We start from the raw sequence: 21,796 nt of genomic DNA, 5'->3' as shown, positions 1-21,796 counted from the left end.
TTTTTTGAATATAAATGGAATAAATATACTTAGAGCAGTAATACAAGGCTCCTCGAACCAGCGCAAATGAACACAATGTTTATATTTAAAATTACAAATTGTCTCGCGGCAATTTTATTAATGGCAGAATTATAATTCGTAAATAATTTGCTTCCGATTGGGCAATACAATAGTTTAATATTATAAAAAAATATGATTTAATTTAAATAGTTAATAAATTGTAGTTAACCTATTTTGTATATGCAGCGCGGCAGAATTAATATTGGCTTAACGAACGATCAGATAAACGATATTAATTACAAATGATCAACAACAGTAGGCATCAAAGTAATATCTTCCTTTGTACATAATGACTCTGCATGCGTTGTGCGTTTGATATAATATGCACGCGACAACAACAACAATTAGCAACGTAACGGAGTCAGAATGTAAACAAAGTTCAACGACCGACTGCTGTTGAGACAAATTCTGACCTTGGATTAGAGAAAAAGAGAAAATACAAAAATTACAATTAGAACTAAATGGGGATGCCAGTCGGGACAATTTAGGAAGAACAAGTACTGATGCCAAATTAAAAATTAGCAAAGGGGAAATTATGTTTAAGTGCAAATATACAAAATTAGGTATATATTAAATTAGTAACAAACTAATAAAGAATAATAAATAAATAATAGGTTGTTCTCCAACACACGTTCTTGTTGGTTTATTAGATGTATTTATTTTATTGTTTCTTTAAAATCTACTATTTGATGAGTTGTTCGTTAGGAAGTCGTCACCTATACATTTTAGAGTAAAATCCACTTATTTCATGAGTTGTTTGTTGGGTTGGGTTGCGCTGTTTTACTAATACCCTCCACCATAATATGGAGGGTATATTAATTTTGTCATTCCGTTTGTAACTCATCGAAATATTCATTTCCCACCCTATAAAGTATATATTTTCTTGATCAGGGTAAAATTCTAAGACGATCTTGCCATGTCGGACCGTCTGTTGTAATCACGCTATCATATGAAGGAATTGAGAGCGCGCGCTGAAATTTTGCATAGGTTTGTCTTTTGTCTGCATGCAGGTAAAGTTCGAAGATGGGATATATCGGTCCACGTTTAGGCATAGCTCCCATATAATGGTACCCCGAATTTTCGGTATTTTGCGGTTTTTGAATTTTGGTACTTTGGGTTTCTATTGGGTACCTAATGTCTCCACTATGACTGTAGGTCCACTCTTTCTGGTAGCCCCCATATAACGGTACCTCATAATTGTCAGTATTTTGGGGGTTTTGATCGTATTTTTCCACCGAATTGGCTGTAATTTAGTATTTTGAGTTCTTAATAGTTACCAAATCCCTCCATAAAAACTATGAATATAGGTCCATATAAGAGTACCCCAAATTTTTTTTTTGGGGTTCTTGAGTGTTTTTCTACCTTTTTGTGGTAGTCCCCATAAAACCCCTTTTTTATATTAAAATATTTACCTAATTTGTTCCGCGTTTAGGGATTGGCTTTAAGACTCTGTTGTAATCATTTCACCTGCGGAGGATATCGAGATAAAAACTATAACATAGGGTTCGATAATGAACTATATGTGAACTTCAACCCGCATTTAGGCCTAACCCCTGTGTGGGAGGTACCAGAAGGAGTGGACCGATATTCTCCATCCTCGAACTTGAACTAAGTTTGGAAGAAATAATAATATGGGCGAAGTTTGGACGAAATCAAATTTTTCTGAAACAAAATTGGTCCAAAGAATATTTCGATGAGGCACATTTTTAGAGTGTCAAAGAGTATATACCCTCATTAGCCATAAGGCTGAAGGTTTAATTATCCATTAAAAATTTCTGAAATTTGTATTATGGTTTACATAATCCGTTTTTAGAAATGTTGGTATAGGTCCACTTCTTGGTATGTTCCCTATATTTTCATTTCTAGTACCTGTCAGTATATATATGGTGGAGGGTATCCAAAGTTCGACCTGGCCGAACTTAACGCTTTTCCACTTGTTTTTATTATATTGTTCAAATCAAGCCAATGGACAGTGATTGTCTTTATGAGTGCCAATTGCTACTGAAACCTTAGAAACTAATTCCTAAAATCTAGAGTTACTTTACAATTCATAAATAGGAAAATAACCATTTTCTACGTTTAAGACCATGTTCATCGACGCTGCTGTCTGGACGATTGTTATTTTATGCAGTCACACTACTGAAACTTGGTGCGCTGCTTAGCTGCCGCTGTCAAAGAGTATTATGTTTTGTTCATGCAGCAACATTGTTGCTGTCTGTGTTGATTCAACATGATGATATTAAAAGTTTATTTCGCATCTTCTAAAACATAATAATAAGAAATTATTGAAAAAATACATTTTATGTGCATTTTTTTGCAATACAGACAGATATCTACTTGTACAAAACATTTGTCCATATATTCGATATAACCTAAATTATACGCCAAATATTTTACTGGAAACTATTATAAAAATCTTCTTCAATATATTTAGAAATAGATTCGTCATTTATCCTTATCAGTTCTCTTAGTTTTTTTTTCTTTTTTTTTTTTTTTGACAGTTGTTGGTGTGATACCGAGTAGCAGTGAAACCCAAAAAATAAAGGAAAGAAAAACGAAATAGTGTTTAGTGAATATTTGTATTGTATCGAACATATACATTGCCGTAAGCAATGTATCGAACTTAAACATTGCCGCCCACCTTGCCGCGCTAGCTGCGTGGCAACCGGTATTAAATTAGTACGCGACTTATACTATGGTTAGTAATTGCATTGTGAATTAAATGCATCGATATGTATAGTAGTTCAGTGTTATTGAGCAGGAGCGGATATAATTCAATTTGAGATTATTCATTTTTCGACTATTTTGACAAAAAGAATACACGATGAAGTTTTTCTTTACTATTTACAACTAATTTAGTCTCTGGTCGACGAACAATTCCTTATTGGACCTTAGTGATTGCTCATGACAGAGCACAACGAGTTATTGAAATTCATATTAGCTAAGTATATTTCAATTTTTTTCTATTGTGGAATAGAAGTAAATATTACAAATTTTAACTAGAGAAGTCTATTGATAAGACTTAGAGGGATATCGACTATTATTGGATACTGTGGCGAACGAGGAAGAGCGACTAGATAGATGGCCCGATGTTAGTTGAACAGTATCGAAAGGGAGCTAGAAGTTAAGCAAGCCTCTGTGAACTAAGAATGTAAACAAATTCTGTCATATAACAAACGCGACAACACAAAAACGAGAAAGAGATGCCAAAATGAAGCAGAACACAAAGGAAGAATGACTTCTAAGAAACTGCTTTAATTGAAAAGCAGACGAAGATATATACAAACCTTTGACGATACAACACTCTGAATTCGTAAACAACTTCATATCAAAAGTCTCGAGTAAGTTTTTCCCCAAGAAAAGGCAGATATAGATAGAGTACGGAGACGGCTGTTCTCAAAGAGACATGACTAAAAACGATGGATAACCAACAAATTACAATTTTAGAGAACCAAATATTCGATACAAAGGCTACGAAGTATTGATGTAGTATTGATGTATTTCCATCATGAATGGGAATCACGTGAACGAATTCTGCAAGAAGGCAAACAAATTGGCAAGAAAACGCCACGACAAATGGTTGACGTTCAATCTATGACAGCGATAGCGACTAAGAGCTTTGGGGAGGAGTGAAATGTTCGAAAGCAAGGAAAGACCGATCTAGCAACGAAAATCTAGGTACGCGAGAATTACGAAAATTATATGAATTTTGATCGGACTCAACGACTATAATTCCTCTCACAGAACATGTCCGACGGGGAAGGATGCTTCAATTTGGGAACATATGGAAGTCCCCAAAGTCGGAGTAGTGTTCTGTGGCGAGATTCATCCTCAGCAAAATCCAACGCAGTACTAAAGACCTGGACTGAGGACGAAGGCATAGAACCCGTCAGAATCCTGCCGAATATCGTGTCTTGGGCTAAGAGGGAATCCAAAACATTTCGATGCGTCCCTTCCTTCAAGATCTTTGGATACAAATCTGCGCCTAACAACAAATCTGCAGGTCTACAATTGAAGAGGTGGGCATCAGCTAAAGGAAGATGGGGCAAACAAGAAGTAAGATTAGAACTAAGCGGCACTGAAGGAAGATTTCCAGATATTTTTGGAAGAACGAAAGCAATTGCATCAACAAATAAAGAAGAATCTAAGCGAGAACCGATGTGAATTGAACAATTTTTCTTGGAAGTGGCATAAGTTGAACTATTTACCCCAGAAACGGTGGCAGAGATTGACTGAGTGTTCAATTTGAGTCGTTTTTGCAAATGTTCAGATATGAATGAAGCCTCTGAACCAGGGTCGATAAGAGCGCGAACAGGGTACGAAACTTGACCATAGCAGTACCCAATAAGACATTACGATTTTGGGTTGCATGGAACACTTGACTATTCAATACCCTCGGATTAGCGCCAGTGAAAGTGGAAGCTAGATTACCATCAACTTGTGGAGTATTTACAATATTTGTCGCAATAGGATTCGAAGGCCTAGACGATAGGGGAGAAACAATACTAGATGACTGAGGAGAACCAATCCTAGATGATGTGGGAGAAGCAGTAGGCCTATGCAACAGAGTATGATGGCGAATTTTGCAAATATTACAATTATGGATACTGGCACAATTTTTGACGGAATGTCCTACAGAGAGGCAATTTAAACAACAACCTTGTTTCTTAGCCGCTTCAAATCTTTTTTCAAACAAAAGAGTTCTAAATTTTGGACATGAGCGTAATGAATGGGATTCATTTCGACAAAGAATGCAGTTGAACTTTGATTTAGTATTAACAACAGAAGTAGCTACATGGGTTTTAACTTTACTTTTCGAAATCGGACTAGAAGGAGAACCTCTCATGTCTCGTAAACAAGCTAAAGTTTGAATCCTTTCAGTAAGGAATTTGTTTAAGTCTAGCCACGACGATAGCGAATATTTATCTTTTATACTCTGCTCCACAAGGCTACAGTTAGTGATCCGTAACTACATAATAGACAGATATAGCAGAAATACAGCCGTTGATACCACGCTGCAGAGTTTTCAAATTTGAACTTGATTCAGATTCTAGTACGGGAAGGTCAAAAAGAGCTTGAGATGGTTATGCACTAGTACGTATCCTTCAACGACTGCCAAGCCATAGCGAAACTTTTATGGGTGAGTGGAAACTTAGACACGATTTCCCTAGCTTCACCTTTTGTTTTCTGAACTAAGTGACAAAGTCTCTCAATGTCACTTAGGCGAGAGTTATTAATAAATATTGCAGAGAACAGGTCACAGAATGTGGGCTACGACAAGAAATCTCCATGAAAATCATTAATCTCACACGGCGGTAAGTTGAGATTATGCATGGGATTTGAGACATTAGGCGGCAAACTCCAATTAGAAATATAAACTTCTGCAGGATTTGGAAAATCAGCTTGAACCCTATTTGAAATATTGAAATTATCACGAGAACTATTAACATCATTTGTGAAACCTGGCTGATCAACAGGTGGCCGATTAGAAGTACTACCAACTTGTTGTAGATTTGGAGCTAAAGTAGTTTGCGCTGTGCTAGCATTAACAACGACATGAGTTGCAGGAGAAGATTTTACCGACTTAAGATTGTGAATCTTTTCATTGATCTCCGACAAACAATCAATGAAACTTAGGTTTGATGATTGGTACTTCGAATCGGCAGAAGAGATTTTCTCAGATGTTGTACCCTCTAGTGTCAACAAATAGTCAATACACTTGTCGTAAGTGTCTTTGACTTTAGACCATAATTCTATAAGTTCCGAGCTTTGAATTTCAAGGCTGAAAATCGTATGACTTTCTGGTACGAGGCAATAACTTTGATTACATTATCTGAAGCACGAATAAATTGTGTCAATGGAGTGACCGACATGATTCTATAGAAAAACAAACGATAGCGAAGCAAAAAAGTCCAAAAAATCTGTATTTTTACTATTTGAGGTGGACTAGAACCGAATGTAGGGTACACACAGTCAAACTTGCAAAAGGATCGATGAAAAATAGCAAATATAGTCGATAGGATCAACAAAAAACAACAAATTTGTGAAAATTCCAAAAAATAGGAACAATAATTTTCGAAAATAATTTGAAAATCGCTATTACCGAAAGTAGGGTGCACGAAATTTCAAATTATACTATAATTTTACAGACAAATTATTTTTTGTTGTAAAATTAAATATTTATTTTTTTCGCAACAAATTACGATTTTTTCAATAAAAATGTCCAAATAGAGTTTTTAATTAACCAAAAATTAATGCGTCTATAAATTGCCGAAAGTACGGTACTTTTTCGTAAAAGTCCAAAAATCTACAATAGACCAGCAAATATAATAATAATTTTTTATAAAATATTTTTTAAAATATTATTTATAAAATTTCACAATTTTGTACCACGTACCCACTGTGCAGTGGTGAATGACGAATACCGCACAAAGGGAATACAACAAAAGCAGTGTTGAGTGAGCGTCTAACGCACTACAAACAGACCAACGACAACGAATCAACAGAGATGTGTGAGGAGAGCAAGATCTTGTTGGTACGATTGTTCGTTAGTCGGCTCACACTAAACAAGGCGGCTGGAATGCGAGAATGATATTTGTTGTTCATATCACACGATCAACAGAACAACGACAACGATCCAACAGTGAGAGTTGGGGAATGGATATGTTTTTGGTGTGATTGAGTGTTAGCGAACAGACGCTATAATAAGGCGCGTGGAATATTAGAATATTTTTGTTGTGTTTAACGAACAAACAAGGAGAGTTGATGCGATATTAGAATTGTTGGTAGGTTTGAGAATAACAAAACAAATTAGAAAAGGGCACGATGAGTGTTCGTATTGTTGTTAGTGCTTTTTCTCAGTAGTGCTTTTTCTATTTAGGAGCACGCCTTAAGGCAATTGTAGGGCGACCAATACGTGACGTAGCGAAAAATATAGCAAAAAATGGAAAATGTATTTTTGTAAAGCGAAATGTAAAAAACGAAAACACTCGCGGTATGCTCAATATTAAGGAACTGAACTACGTACCTTTGAGTTTATGATGTATTGTTGTTTGTGGATGATGATGCAGTTTTTGATGTTTATGGTTTTGGTGAATATGATGATGAGATGTTGTGTATGGTGAGTGGTGATGATGTTTTTCTCCTTTAAAATAGCGACAAGTGTGAAATTGTTGGTAGATTATCCGACTTAATGGGATCAAAATGCAACAACAATGCTAGGAAATATCCGGCTCGAACGGATCAAAATGTTGGCGTGATACCGAGTAGCAGTGAAACCCAAAAAATAAAGAAAAGAAAAACGAAATAGTGTTTAGTGAATATTTTCAATCTTTATTGTAAAGTAGGTGGGTTTCGGGAGAAAAAAGACTTTACCCTAGCGTGCGTTAACGACGATAGCGAGAGATGTTTATTCAACGAAAGCGAGTGAGCAAGTGATGTTGCGATCGGCAAGAAAGCTACAGCAAGGCCGTGATCAACAACTACGACCACAGCATTGGAAAGCGCCTCTCTGCATCCGAACTAAGCGAATGCGCGTCCAGGAAATATAGTAGAAGAGAGCGAACTCTCCCCTACAATCCGAACTAGGCGAATGAGGCTCCTGGAAGATATGCAGAGAAGATTTTCCCATTGGGCTCCGAAGACGGCCAATTAAAGTTGTTAATTGTAATGCTGTAGAAGGGGAAACAATGTATCGAACATATACATTGTCGTAAGCAATGTATCGAACTTAAACAACAGTTGTAAGAAAACGTTGTATGTACGTTACCATCAAGACCATCTACATGAGCACTACATTGGTTCTTTACTTCGCATTATTAATTTCCCTCCATTATGACGTTATTATAATTAGAAAAATTATATTAGAAGTCTTACCAGTCTTAGAAAAAGGGCATCATCACGCATATTATGTTTAATCTAAACATATTTTTTATTAATTTCTTTTTTTTTTTTTTGACGTTAGAATTTGACTCGTTCTATTTGTATGCATCTTTGTGATTTCCATCACAAATATGCATTGCCAAATTCTAACTAGTGATATATACGATTAAGCGCCACTCTGCAACACTCTCGCTTCTCTCGTTGCTTTAAACGTCACTTACTTTTCGTATTTTATTTCGTCCAGCCACTAGCAACCTTTTTTGTAGGTTATATTATTTACGATAATATTTCTAATTTTTTTAATATAAACCCACTGTCAATATTGACATCCAAATTCTAACTCCATTTGTTTCATTTATTTTTATTTTTTCATATTGCTGCGCAAACAATTGATCCTGATCGAACCGGATAATTTAATCGTTCACGACAATTAATACAAGGGTTTCTTCTTCTTCCACTTTTTTTAGAAGACAACCAACACCACAAAATCACACAATCACCAGTCTCATTCTCACTCATTATTTTATTATATAATAATAAAAAGAAGTGAAAAAGCGTTAAGTTCGGCCGGGCCGAACTTCGGATACCCTCCACCATAGATATACTGACAGGTACTTGAAATTAAAATATAGGGAACATACCAAAAAATTGACCTATACAGACATTTCTACAGTCCGATTATGTAAATAATATTTTTTAATACATCCGTACATCCGTAAAATTGAATCAAATGGTGAAATCTCCACTTTTCTGCGTTCCAGCAAAACAAAAAGTAATTGCGACTGAAATAGATATAGTTTTTCAAAAAGTTTACTGTTCGACCGATTCTACAATCGTCCTTTCCTGGTTAAAGAAACCCCCCTCCACATGGTCGACATTCGTTGCTAAAAGGGTATGCAGGATTCATGAAAATGTTGGTCAGAGAAATTGGCATCTCGTGCGATCTGAAGACAATCCTGCTGACTTAGGCAGTCGAGGCATTTCACCCTTGGAGTTGTCATCGTCACAAATTTGGCCACAATGGCTTCGCCAGGATAGATCCAAATGGGATATTCAAGATTTATCTGTACTTGATACAGATATTGAAAAGTGCACTATAAACGCATCCATCACATAAAGGTCGACATTCTTTTCAAGAAAAATATCCTACAAGTTCTGAAATAAATATGGCTAGATTACGTCTTGTTATGATAGCCCAGAAAGTCCACTATGCAGAAGAGTATAACTGTTTATTGAATGCCAGGTCGATATATGCTAAAAGTTCCCTTTTACCATTGAATCCTTTTCTTGACGATAGAGGCGTTATGCATCTCAGTGGACCCCCAACGCTTGTATATTCAGAAAGACATCCAATCTTATTACCCTACCACTTTCACTTCTTTTAATTGAAAATTTGCACAATATTTCCATTCACGGTGGAATTCATTTAGTCTTGTATATGTTACGCACGCAATATTGGCTACCTCGAGCCATTTCGTTAATTCGTAAAATTATTAGGAAATGTAAACCTTGCTTACTAGAGAAAAAGGTCATTCTCCCAAATTATGGCATCTCTGCCTCCGGAGAGAACAGCCATCACAAGACCATTTGAAACTACAGGCGTAGATTTCGCTGGCCTTTTCGAAATCAAATCTTTCACAGGTCGATATTGTAAAATTACGAAGAGCTATGTATGTGCGTTTGTCTGATTTTCTACGAAAGCAATTCATCTTGAAGCTACATCAGATTTGTCAACGGCAACATTTTTGGCCGCCTTTCATAGATTTATTTCACGGCGCGGGTATCCTAAAACTTTATTTTCCGACAAAGGTACCAACTTTGTCGGCGCTTCAAGAGAGTTAGATCGAGAATTCAAAATTGTATTTCTGTAAAGTCGGATAGGATTTGCTCTCAATATAACCACCAGCAGCTTTTATGTAAATTCATCCCAGCTGGAGCACCACATATGGGTGGGCTCTGGGAAACTGCAGTTTTAAGATTCATTTTCGTAAACACGCTAGTCATTTTAAATATACATTCGAGGAGTTATCAACAATACTTTCTCGAATTGAAACTTGTTTAAATACAAGGCCATTGCGTCCTATGAATGATTGTGCATTAAAGCCGATAGCATTAACTCCACGTCATTTTCTAATAGGGTCTCCTATTCTGACGACCAGTAGCCAAGTTGGTCATTCTGACCAATTAAAAAATTTGCAAATTCTTAAATTCGCAGCCTCTCTATATTTTTTCGTAGAATGGAAAATTTAAATGAGATGGTAGCCACTTTTCTGCCTGATTATGAGGATGATGTCCCCATGGCTTACGGGGATAGAGAAGATGACGACATTGGTATGGTTCCGCTCACAGATTTGGACCCCACTCCAGTAAATGAAAATGATTCCGAAGCTGCACCTGCCGCTCCTCCTAATGAGGTTGCTTCGAAGAAGAATTGGTAGTCCAACCTGCTGTGATCGGGATGTCTTCTGAGCCAGCAGCTCCTCCACGGGAGATTGCACCTGTTGGTTCAGATGGACGCTCCTCTGGAAACGACCCAAAGGCTTCGGCGAATTCATGTGAGGACTCCGAAGGTTCCAGAAGGTGCACCAGAAGCACCACCTAAGGAATTGTGGTGGCTTTAGGAGGCTACCACTAAATAAGCGCATCCGGACCATGGTCAAACTACGTGTTTGTTCCAATTGTTTGGGTGGCAGTCACGTGCTCCAGAATTGTAAGAAGGACCCAGAATGCGAAGAGTGCAGAGGCAGACACCACACACTACTTCACCTGTCCGATCCCTCTTCCCCTTCCGCAAGGTCGTCCGAGTTCCCAAAGACGTAAACGTGCGCCTGCTTCTGCAGGTTCGTCCGCTCAACCGACTCAAGTGAACCCCGTCCGCAGTCTGGCAATACAGCCAATTGTAACATTGGGCCCAACCATAATTGTTCAAAGACGTAAACGTCCGTCCGCTTCTGCTGGTCCGTCCGTTCCACCGACTCAAGTGAATCCCGTCCGTAGTCTGGCAATACAGCCAATTGTAACATTGGGCCCAACCATAATTGTTAAAATTTTCCTGGGTTCACGGCGATTCCCCGTCCGAGCACTTCTGGACCCATGTGCAGGTAACAGCCGAACTTGCAGTTCACTGGTCCAGTCGTTGCGACTTCCTTCCATCCCGTAGGACCTGATTGATTTTCCCAGATCAGTTCACTGGTCCAGTCGTTGCGACTTCCTTCCATCCCGTAGGACCTGATTGATTTTCCCAGTTGTTGGTGTCTGCCCCGGTGATGAACTTCACCCATTTAATTTCTCCCATCGAATCCGCTTCAGCGGACGCAGCTTCGCAATTTGAAGGTATGATGCTAGCGGATCCTCAATTTTTCCGGCCGTCGCGAGTTGACTTGGTGCTGGGTGCAGAAAATCATGAAGACACAGACCTATACTACACCCGGAAGCCTATGGGCCCAACTGACTACACCCGAAGCCTATGGGCCCAACTTCTGTTTGGGTCTTTGCCAGAAAGCTTGCCGGTCCAGAGGTTTTTTGCACAAATGAATGTAAAACTTGTTTTTTGAAAAAATTAAAAAAAATAACAGAATAAAAAAAGTTGTAATCGAATAAATATATTTTATTGTAAATTTTGAATAACTAATTTGCAACATAGTGAGATGTTGCAAGGCCGGCGGCAAATGTTTAATCTAAACATATTTTTTATTAATTTAATATGTTTGTACGTTAGAATTTGACAACACACTATTTGCATGCATATTTGTGATTTCCATCACAAACATGCATTGTCAAATTCTAACTAGTGACATCTAAGATTATGTGCCACTCTGCAACACTCTCGCTTCTCTCGTTGGTTTAAACGTCACTTATATTTCGTATTGGATTTCGTCCAGCCACTAGCAACCTTTTTTGTAAGTACTATTATTTACGATAATATTTTTAATTTATTTTAATAAAAACCCACTGTCAATTTTGACATTCAAATTCTAACTCGTTTTGTTTCATTTATTCTTATTTTTTCATATTGCTGCGCAAACATATTACACAGAAAAATAAATAGTACATTACCTTTAAACCTTTTGCTCTGTTTATTGCTCTTAATGGTCGTAATACACGTAGGACTCTTAGAATTTTCACGACTGAAATCGCATTCGAACTAAAATATAAACAAATGAAAATGTTAAATAAGTTGTGAATATATGTTCCTCTTGTATGAATGGCTAATAAGGTTATGATTTTTTGGCTCTTTATATCATACGATTTTTTAAATCAATTTATTCTTTTTCAAAACGGAAAAAATATTAAATCTTATCATTTGCAAGTATAAATACATCACAAAATGAGATATTCATGATAAAGATCTAAAGCGAAAGTTGCTTTCTATCGAAATTATGTGTAGACGTCGCATTATGCCATCTACCATATGGTGGAGTTTTTATTAAATTTTGTCATTTATATATATATATATATATTCCACAAAATTTTTGTTACAAACATTCATTCGATGTGTGTTTACTTTTTTATGATCTTTTTATACCCTCCACCATAGTATGGAGGGTATATTAATTTTGTCATTCCGTTTGTAACACATCGAAATATTCGTTTCCGACCTTATAAAGTATATATATTCTTGATCAGGGTAAAATTCTAAGACGATCTACCCATGTCAGTCCGTCCGTCTGTTGTAATCACGCTATCTTCTGAAGGAATTGAGATAGGGTGCTGAAATATTATAGGGTTGTCTTTTGCCTGCCGGCAGGTCAAGTTCGAAGATGGGATTTATCGGTCCACGTTTAGGCATAGCTCCCGTATAATGGTACCCCCAATATTCGGTATTTTGGGGTCCTTGGGCGTGTTTTTCAACTGAATTCGCTAAAATTTGGTACATTGAGTTCTTATTGGTTAGCAAATCTCCCTACTAAAAATTATAAATATAGGTCACTTTTTTTCTGGAATTTGCTGAAATTTGGTATTTTGTAGTCGTATATGTTAACAAATCTCCCTACCAAAAATGATTAATATTCGGTCGTCCCCAGAACATAAGGTCGATAATTAACCTTATATATATATATATGGACCGATATTCCCCATGTTCGAATATGAACAGGTTTGGAAGAAATAATAAGATGGGTAAATGTGGATGAAGTCAAAAATTTTTGAAACAAGTTTGGTCCAAAGAAACAAGGTGTCTAGGACCAATATTAAGAACCATAATCGCTTTGTAGAAATGTCGGTATAGGTACACTTTTTGGTATGTTCCCTATATTTTTATTTCGAATACCTGTCAGTATATCTATGGTGTAGGGTATGCCAAGTTCGGCCCGGCTTAACGCTTTTCACTTGTTGTTTCTTGGTTTTAACAGAGATCGCGAGCGGACAACGTCTGGAAGCAGAACTCTGAAATTTGGTATGCAGCTTTGACTATAATGAGCGGAATTTTTTAATTTAGTACTAACTATTATACTAAAAACACACATTTTTTTACTATTTCAATAAAACTGGCTAATTTACAATACGAATTTAAATTATAAATAAAGACCAAATGTCCTAACGCTGAGTGAAATTAGCAAATAATTGACGAATTGTCCAAAATACAAAAATTTTATGGTTTTGGAAATTAGTGGTATACTATAAATTGTACTTAAATTCATCTCCAGTTCGTAGATGGATGATAATCGATATAAGAAACTCAAAACATAAATTACACGTGAAGTGTTAAATGTTACAAAATATAGTATTTTGTCAGTTACGGTAGATAATAATAAAGCATTAAACTCTGCAATATTAGACGAGGGGCACATTATTCCGACCAATTATGACATGCAAAATGATCGAAAAACTTCGCCTTACATAACAACTTGGGTTGGGAGTTCATGATGCACGAAAATTTATAATTTAATGTATTAAATATTTTGAACTACGGAAAATGTGTCTACCCATATGATTGCCTTAAAGATATGGAAGTACTCGTACCAGCACATTTGAGGGCAAACTATGAATAAAAGAGCAACAGTTTCATTATAATAGAATTATGTTCACAAAATTGCGATTTTCCCAACATTAATATATACAAGGAAAAAAATTGGCGTCATTTTCCAAATTCAAAACTGAAATTTGACATTTTTTGCAGAATTTCTATGATCCTTGCTTCCTAATATAAAGAATGAGTGTATTTAAATGTTCTTTTGCTTCTTAAAATGAAAAACATCTACCATAATTTTTGCCCCCAAAACTAAGATGTTTATGTTGTTGACCTTCAATTTATTCCAGTGAATAACCTGCCTCTTGTCATAATCATCCTCACAAAGATTGCAGCTAACAAGTAGTGATCGTGATTTTGATTACTAACACCATCAATTGATGTATTTTAATGTTATTTTTCTTCTAATAACAAACAGTGTAATGTGATACCCTTTTTCTTCCTTATATAAAGAGCGGTGTGTTTTGACTTGTTTTGTTTACAATGAGCAAGTGTCTGCCCGAATTTTTTGTTTGTTGTTTTATTCCCTTTATGCCATAAAATGTTTAAGTCAGAGGAATTCACAGAGATTGTAGTTACACATTATTTCACCTTTCCTAACCACATGTATATATAATTTTTATTTCACAGTATTGAGTATGATGGGCGTGTGTAGGTTTGTGTTTACACACAAAATGTTTTTTTATTTACATTATTATTATTTCCATTTGTAGAAAAAATGATTGAATGAGTATTAAGCAGAGAATCACCTATCACCTATTTTCATTCTCAAAAATAAATGATATTGTGCCTCTCGTGATGTTTATATGCGAGTTGTTGGTTTTAGTTGTTGACCTACATTGATCGAGAGCTCAAATATGACCATTTATACTAATGAAGTTTGTATGCAAATGATACATGGTGCATTAAACTATCAAAAATCAAAACCATAGTAATAAAGCCATATATGTTTATAAAAAATATTCAAATGTGTCTTGTGCACTGCAGCCTATTGGTATCGCAATGATGTATTCGGATGTTTCTTAGCGCCTGATATCAATAGCTCGTTTGTCCCATATATGTTTTCCCCATTTCCAATAAAATTCTCCCCAATACCGAATCTTCATAGATTCTAGCAAGGCAGTTTTATAAGTTTGTTACCTCCTGACTCAACTTCCCGAGCGGTGTCAATCACGTCTACTACTTGACACCACGGGCATATCCTCGGCAGGTTCCCTCAGCGGAGACTGTAGAATGCAGATTCCACTGCTCGGTGGTTGTTGTTCTGCTCTCCTTGCTTGGCATTTTCTCCTATTGGAATATGTAAATGTAGCAGTAAACGACAACCGATTGCTGAGGATCACCGAAATCCTCTGTACATGCATTGCATGAACCACAGCGTTCACTTGTCGACCAACCTCCTTAGAGTTCACTGATCGACCATAGAGTTAAGTAGTCACATAACGTCTACGCGTTATTTTTAACAGGTCTTAGAGCCGCGGCGCGCCGCCATAAATTACGAGAGGTAATTTATTTATTGAAATAAAGAAAAGAATACCACCAATAAAGCCAAGATATTTAGAATATTATATTAACAACTCTTGTGTTTTATTTTCTTTGTTATTTCTTTTCTATTCCATACACTATAACTGCTTGGGAGTTCTCTGGTTGCCGCTTCACCCCGCTGTCAAGAGTTAATTACATTGATCAACCCCATCCACACACAACCACGGCAAGGAGTAAAACAGCCCCTCGCCTAAACAATTGGTTGCATGGAGCCGAATTGAAGACATCCGCCTATATGTTATTGTGATAATTTGTAGTAACAACATCCAAACCTCTTATCCACCTTTTATTCGTTTGGTTAATTTACAGAATTTGCCTCGTCATTTTGCAATAACAACACACGTGCATTCCACGCGCCTTTTTCTAGCGTCACACAGTGGGTTAGAATAGCCTGTTTACTTAGATTAATTAAAAAATAAAATTTTAAGTATCGTTAAAATTTTATGCACGCTTTTACAGTATATAAAATTAGTACATCACTTGTCGTTAAAATAAATGTAAAAAGTGGTATGGTGTTTTTGTAGTGAAACTTCAAAGTCAAACTTCATATAAATTTTAGTGCCAAAAAATGCTGAAAAAAGTGAAAACGTTCCGTTGCAAATTTTATTTATTTTAAAAAGTATTGTAAAAGTTAAACATTTTTCAATGGAACCATGAAGTTCAGGTTATTGTGCGAATACTTCGTTAACATTTGAGTAGCAAATTCTGTTTGGAAGCGATTTAGATGTAGTTATTTATATTGACAATGCCAAAAAAAATTAATATTTCTATATTTTAAATTTATATTAAAGATGACATAAATATATTGTTATATTGCAAAATTTTGCGATGCCCTTTTGTGCCTTTTAGAAGCCATGCATTGTTTAATACAAGTGTTGTAGCAGTTAAATTAGCTAACAGTCGCAATGATCTCGCGACTGATGCTGTTGTTGTGTTTTCTTGTTTTTCATGTTAGTTTTTCCAATTATTTGTGCTTTTCTTTTCCGTATATTATTGTTGAAATTTTTGTTTCTGTTAATAATATTCTTCATTACAATAATATTTTGTTTTTGTTTATTTTATTAATATTCTTTGTTTTTACAAATAGTGATTGTGTTGTGCAGTTTCAAGTAATCGGGTAAAAGGGATTTTTGAAAGGGGTTTTTATTAGCTTTTTTTTGTAGATACAAGTTTGAACGTCGTCGAAGCTTATGATGAATTCAAGCGCTCAAACAATGAATGACAAGATGACATTTTTAGCTGAAAAAATGAAAAAAACGCTAAAAAATCTGCCGAAATAACAAAAATAGATGATAATTTAATAAAAATCCACGTGCTGGTTATTGCTGTATAGAGTGGCCATGAGATTAATAATAAAAAATTTCAAATAGACGACTTTTTGTTGAAACCTTGTTGATACCTTTTTGTTGCCTACCACTTTGCACAAGTTCAGAATTTTTTTTTATCAGATCTAGTAAAGAATACCCATATATACAGAAAAAATATTATATGTTCTTGAAAATAACTGTATATGTGGTGATAATATTGAAATAAATGACGTTTACCACATTTTATACAGGTGTATGACGTTTTCGACGTTTACACCTTTTTGAATATCACAGTCGAAAACCTGAAAATTCGTCATACGGGCCATCCCTGGCTGCGGATGATGATGTGGATGATTAACTTTAAGATGTATAAAATTCAATGTTTAAGTTCTCATATTGTATTCCTTGCACTACATACCTACACTGATATTTGGCATTACATAATAAAATTATACTCAAATATACTTTTAATGGTATTAACTGAAAAATAAAGAAAAATTATCCAAACATAGCCTCCCTGATTTTATCCAAGAACGCATGCTACTCTAACCCACTGTGCGTCACCTAGGTATAATAGACTCTCTGTTGGGTCTTTGTCGCTGCTAGCGTCGCTTGTGCTTTATTCTGTTTTGTGTGATATTCGTTATTCACCGTACTATAGCACAGTATTTTTGGACTTTGATACATAATTATAGTACCAAAACATACTAAATTAGTATTAGTTACAATTTTTAAACTTTTGTCAAAAAGTCAAATTCGCCGAATGTGCCCCTACCCGGGGTAGCTTAGGCATTTTGTGGAGCACATTCGGCGTCATAGCCTGATAATTTTTACCGCTATAGATCTTGTTGAAATTCATATCCTCTACAGGTTTTATTTTGTTTTAATATGTGACCCAACGTTTGACTTTTAAGGCTATATTTTCTAACTGCGGACGTTGACGACTCAAGACCACACACACCATCAGAAATACCTTTTTTCTATCGCATTTTCGTGACTACAAGTACGTTTGGTCTTATATATGTAATTTCGAGCCCTTTTAAAGGAATATTTGTAAAGACAGATTCAAAAACATTTTGCCCGAATGTACCTCGAAGTTATTTTTTATAATTGTTTCCATATTTTTCTGTCAATCTCCTAAAAACATTATACTTTTAATTATTTTTATAAGAATTTACATTGTAATCTTTTAGCAATACTGCCATAAAATATGAAAAGTTGTATGCACGAAAAACTTACGAAATGGAATGGAAATATTCTAAAACATCTCTAAAATACAAAAACCCTTGCTAGAAATTTCAATCCTTGCGACATTTATTTATTTCCATATTCGATACCTATGGATCAAAGCTAGCGATGTACAATGAAAGCTTCATATCGAAAACGCCATTGCTGAAGGTGCCCCAGGCTCCCTTACTTGTTTTACATATTAGTTTGGCAATTTTATTTATAGTTGTCGTGTTTTTACTCAATAGCTATGTGTATTTGAAATATTGTTATAGAATTATCAAAATATTTAGACATTTGTATGCTACAATCGGCAGTAGTTACATATATCCAAGAAAATAATCTGCTAAAAATATTGTTTTTTGACAATTAAATCTATTGTGGTTGTGATTTTACACATTATTCTGCTCAGTGGAAATATTCTTTTTTACATTTCGGACAACCGCACCCTATTACTTACATTCACCTCCTCAAGTACACCCTACAATTGGTAGATTTGGTTAAGTTTGAGGAAATTAAAAAAAATACTTTTTTAGTGGTCTTTATAAAGTAGTTTGACATTGTTAAGAAATTCTCTAAAATTGCCTGCACTTTGTACTACACTAACATAGACATTTGCAATATTAAAAAAATTTCCATATTTTGTGATGTTTGCTGCAATATCTTTTTTGCTATACCATCTTCGTTAAATTTTAACTATTATTTTAATATATCACCAACTTACTGAGTTTTTTCTCCTCTTTTCATTGAAAAATGTCTATAACTCCTCTCACCCGCTTCAAAAGAGCCACTGACATTGTCCTAAAACTTGTGGAAATCTTTGAATGAATTCCAGAATCCCAGTATTCTGCATACAACCTCGAAATTCGCAATACAGAAATTCGAGAGTTATGCGATGAAGTTAAGTGCACTAATGATGAGTGAAAAACATACATTGCGACGTCGAAGAAAAATAAAATACTGCATTTATTGCGTATTCCTAGTGGAGTATTATCGAATTACCCGAAATGCCAAATGCATTTTTAAGTTTCTTACTTACAACATATACCTTGGATGAAGGATCTATAATGACACGAGTAGGATGCGTTTTTCCATTATGAATTATATTTACTACTGCTGTTCCCAATTGCATATTTCTGTCTTGAGGGGGGTGAAGTATCGGTGGATTAAAAACTTTTGTATTCGAAGAAGGGTACCACAAATTAGATGGTCAAATTTTGACTTTGGGTAAAGTCGGAGAAAGGTTTTCAGAAAAACGGGGCAACGAAGTCTGTCATCGACTTTTGACATTTGTAAAAGCCGGAGGTGACTTGGAGAAAACAACAACTTTATTGATTATTGGCTCGTGTAGAAGGCTGTGGTGCCTTTGCTCGCATGTAGTACAACTACGTTTACTATTGCAGATTTTAACTACATGACCACGAGACAAACAGTTTACGCAACATTTATTTTCTTTAAAAATCGAGAATTTGTCCTCAAACGAAAGTTTTAGACTCTGGTTAGGACAATTGGAGCAAGAAGGAATTGAGATAGATCGACAATATTTGGTCTGCAGTCAGGTCAAGTTCGAAGATGGGCTATATCGGTATAGGATTGTGGTATGTAGGAAGATTTAGAAATTGCTACTACTGTGTACTAAATTTGGTACAATTGTGGGTCAATCGATAGAGTTGGAATCCTGAAATTTTGATTATGGTTAACTACGAAGGTGAAGAATTGGGGTATGTAGAAAGTTTTGGGCTATATCGGCCAAAAATTATTAATATTCGAGCCCTTTTAGTTAGCTGATTAGTTCCGTGTGTAGGGGTTGTCCCTACACAGTATGCCATAGTATAGGGGATAGTCGTTACTCGAAATAGTAAGCCATCGTTTGTAAGCATTCCGCTTTCTAAGGAAATCATGAAAAAACCACGAACCTGACAATAATGAAATCTATTGACCAGCATTTAGGCATCTCCTTCATATAATTATACCTCCTGAAGGAAAAATTGAGACACAAAATAAAAATATCTTGTTCGATATTCACATATTTCGGTCATTAATTAGCCATAGCCCTCATAACTATAACCCCAAATATTCGCTAATTCCTACAGTATGTAATGTAACTTTGTAATCTAAATGCATGGTATATTCTACCATGCGTTATTTGTATCAATCCCCGCTTTGGGATTTTCATTAAAAATTGCTAAAATTTGTATTTGGTGTACTCAGTGGTTTGCATAAACCGGTTGGTAGAATTATCGGTATAGGTTCACTTTTTGTTATGTACCCTATATTTTCATTTCAAGTACCTATGGTGGAGGGTATCCAAAGTTGGGCCCGGCCGAACTTAACGCTTTTTCACTTGTTTAATTTAATTTTACTTCCCCATTATTTCGATTTACGTCGGTGTTGGGATTGACTTAAAAAAAATTCCTAACATATATCTTCAGTTGTAGTTTGCTCGCGTGTTAATATGTTAACTTTTTTAGACTTAGGGGTATGTCCAGTTTGAGAACTGTGTGCTGCTTATTTTTCTTATCTAACATGTTATCGTTTTTAGTATCGTCATTGTAGTGCAAACATATATTTACATATATATTTTGGCATAGGCTGAACTTGTAATTGCTCCTCTGGTGGAGTTTTTGACTTTGTCAGCCTGAAGAAGTTGTTGTTTTGTTAAACCAAGTCTGTAGTGTTCTTTGTCATATAGATTTATATTTGCGAAACGTTCCGATAAACCAAGTACATATGTGTTCTATAAGGAGAAAGTTGTCAATTTATACCTAAAGAATCAATGTGCATCTTATATGCATCGATATGTACTTTCATGCATTCGAAAAAATTTAATTTATTGCTGCAATACGTATTAAGGGGACCAAACCCATTCTCGGTTTCAAAAAATTTAATTATTTATTGTGTTAGCATCAGGTGACAGCAAGAGGGCTTCTCAAAATTTAAACGCGTTTTTCTCCAAACAGCGTTTTTGTGAATGGCGGGCACGATAACTCAAAAACTAATAACCCAATTGATTTAAAATTTGGGGACGTTTCTCTGTGAGGGTATAGCTATCGTATGAACTAGGATAAAGTCAATCGGTGAATATCTTCCTTATTTTTTACCTTAGTTTGTGGTCAAAAATAGGCGATTTTCAAAAAAAATTTCGAAGTTCCACCATTTTGTTAATTGTTGTGAGAAGTCAATAATAATTCATATGAGAGCCAGACAAGTACTCTTTCTAACACCGTTGGCATTTTCGGATTCCGATTTTCCAGCAAGGAGTTATCATGCCCGCCATCAAATATAAGGACATTTCTTTGATAACAAAAAACAACAACATTTTTTGCAAATTATTTTTCTTCCTTTATTAAATCTTAAAATATGTATGTGCAAAGTTACAAACCTTAACATGCCTTGGTATTCATTTACCAGCCCATTTAAAACCTTAAAAATAAAAAAATTGAGAATGGGGGGTTCCCTTAAAAGGAGCCATTTCAGTTTATAAAGAAATTGTTTCAGCTGTTATTGGAAGATTACGCTGCTAATTGGTGGATAGGGGTGAAGAACACAGTAACCACTTTTAGCGAAGCAATAAATGTCATAAAAACCCTTTTTCTCCAGGGACCGAAAATAACAGTTATTTTTTAAAATGTGAACAAACAAATCTTCATGTTGGAGACATGGGACACCTATAGGTCATATACCAATCGATTCGTCTTGAGAAAACACTCTCCGTTCCCATGTTAAGGCTTATTATTCAACGGAAAAAATAAACGTCGATTTTTAACTGTTAATAATGATTGTTATTTTTTCCGTTAAAATTAAAAGT

The 21,796-nt window shown here is 35.5% G+C and overlaps 1 long non-coding RNA gene across 1 annotated transcript in view; it reads right to left on the bottom strand.

Annotated features, from left to right (window-relative positions):
* Positions 1-11,996: 11,996 nt before the first annotated feature.
* LOC133327238 (uncharacterized) overlaps positions 11,997-21,796 on the bottom strand; it is a 66,259-nt gene continuing 56,459 nt past the window's right edge. Inside the window, exon 3 of the long non-coding RNA XR_009754221.1 lies at positions 11,997-12,085. This is a non-coding gene — a long non-coding RNA (uncharacterized LOC133327238). The remainder of the gene's footprint in view (positions 12,086-21,796) is intronic.

The sequence above is a fragment of the Musca vetustissima genome, unplaced genomic scaffold, assembly GCF_032173495.1.
Source record: "Musca vetustissima isolate MV318-11 ecotype Yass unplaced genomic scaffold, APGP_CSIRO_Mvet_v1 utg2261, whole genome shotgun sequence".
Classification (NCBI taxonomy): Eukaryota; Metazoa; Arthropoda; class Insecta; order Diptera; family Muscidae; genus Musca; species Musca vetustissima.
Note: the sequence above shows the minus strand (reverse complement) of the source record. Positions and strands in the feature narration are given on the sequence as shown.